Source organism: Phoca vitulina, unplaced genomic scaffold, assembly GCF_004348235.1.
Source record: "Phoca vitulina isolate PV1807 unplaced genomic scaffold, GSC_HSeal_1.0 scaffold23, whole genome shotgun sequence".
Lineage (NCBI taxonomy): Eukaryota > Metazoa > Chordata > Mammalia > Carnivora > Phocidae > Phoca > Phoca vitulina.
This window is the reverse complement of record NW_022589726.1, coordinates 3,007,505-3,009,684: the sequence shown is the minus strand read 5'-3', so window position 1 is coordinate 3,009,684 and position 2,180 is coordinate 3,007,505.

Below are 2,180 nucleotides of genomic sequence, written 5' to 3'. Positions count from 1 at the left end.
AAATTCTTGTTACTCCTTAAACTTACGGATCTCTCACCTTTAAAGTGACCCAGTCTTTGTGCTTCAACTACTTCTATTGCTACCAATTGACCATCTCTATTCTGTAACTTCTCTTTAACTCGCAGTTTTGGTTATTTATAACTTGGGATCATTCATGACTTTAGCCTAGTATCTCCGAAGAGGACCCCACCATCCCCCCAAGTCTCACTTTAGGACTCACTTTGAGAGAGACTCTCATTTGCTATCCTTGCCTTGGCTCATTCTGTGTTTTCCACTCCAATTCTAGAAGGGAAAGAAGTTGATTGATCACTGTTGTCCCTGTGCAGCAGAGCTTTGGAGGCTAGTCAATCTCCGAGATCACTACCCAGATGATGGACAGGCTGCCTCTGGGTCATATAACCCTTTCTGATCCGATTAATCATGGTAGTGATAAGGAGAAGTCAGGGTCACATGTTCAAAACCTGACCATCAGTGCTTAAGGAACCAGCCAGAGTTACCTCCCTCTCAGGCAGTCATGGGCATGGATCTTTTAGAAGAGCCTGGGGGCTCTTGATTGGCCTGTTCTGTAGATGTGACTAATTTTGATTTTCCTTACTAAGGGTGATAGATTGGAGGTACTTGTCCAGCCCATGCCGGCACCATGTTTGCAATTGCTTCCCAGCCACCACCCCTATCACATTTTCCCTGACTCAAGACAGATCAATCAGATGCTCTTTCCAAAGGATTTGGAATTAGGACATTAAGACAGTCTAAGTCAGATGATGATGGGATGGGTGCTTGAACTGAAAGAGCAAACAGAATTTTGGGGCACGTGGGTGGCTCAGTCAGTTAAGCATCTGCCTTCGGCTCAGGTCATGATCCCAGGGTCCTGGGATCGAGCCCCGCATCGGGCTCCCTGCTCAGTGGGGAGTCTGCTTCTCCTTCTGCATGCTGCTCCCCCTTCTTGTGCTCTCTCTCTGTCACATAAATAAAATCTTAAAAAAAAGACCAAAAAACCAGAATTTTGGCTAGCATTGACACCCCAAGAAGCCAAAACTATGTGTAAGGTTAAATTTTGGAAAGCAGAAAGGAATAGAGTGGCCAGCAGCCCCATGAAAGGTTGACTTTCTAGAAAGTTCCATTCCCTGGGTGGCCTGGTTGTGCTTTTTGTCCTGTTCTTAGATGTCCATGAAGTTGTAGTATCCTCTCAATTAACCTCTTTTTCAATGAGCTAGTTTGAAGGGTTTTTTTTTATTGATACTGTCCCTCACAAACAAACTCTCCCCAACTAAACTGCCTACCTTTGCTGTCTAAAATGTTTTTAAATACAGCTGTATTGTCGTTCCTAAGTTCCTAGGTAAGATCTTTTCCCCCTCCCACTCTCAGGTTCCACTGGCATAGGGGGAAATATAGCAGTGAACCACCAACCCTTCTACAGATCATTATTTTCTCCTCTATTTGGCTACTTACTGGTTTATTGGTTATGTTTAAACAACTTCAAAATGAAGTCTGCATTTACATAAAATATATATAATACATAGAGTTTTGGGTTTTTCCTTTTTTTTTTTTAACCAAAAACTTTAAACCATATTTTTTAAACTGCCTTTCTGTTCTCAAATAAGAAATCTGGACAAAGGGAATGGCAGGGCCCCCAGCCAGACAGTCCCACCCCTGAGTACTAGTGCTGCCATTTTACCAGCCGAGTTGGCATATTACTTAATTCTGGATGGCCATATTCTTTAATTAATCATGAGCATATTCCTTAATTCCTCGAAGCAGCCATTTCTTCATCTCCAAAATGGGGATAATAATAGCATCTACCTCACAGCTTACCTTGTACAAAGTGTTTGGTACTTCCTAAGTGCTCAGTAAATGCTTAACTACTGTCTGGTGTTTGGGAAATTTTAATAAACGGAAACCCTTTCCCCGGCCTTTGTTTGGAACCTGTTGAAAACTGGGACCAGGAGTAAGGCAGCTGAAGGGCCACCATCACCTTTCTTGCTGATAAAGCTGATGAAAGACAGCAGGGCTTTCATCTGCAGACAAGGAGGCTTCCTAATACCTGAGTGAGAACTAGGCAGACGTGTCCACGGGTCACAGGGAACACTGGCCCGCCACCCATCCCCCCATGTGACGGTGTGAAATAACAGCACGGAAGAACAGAAACTTCTTGAGGGCATTGGCCGAGGGAGGAAAAGACT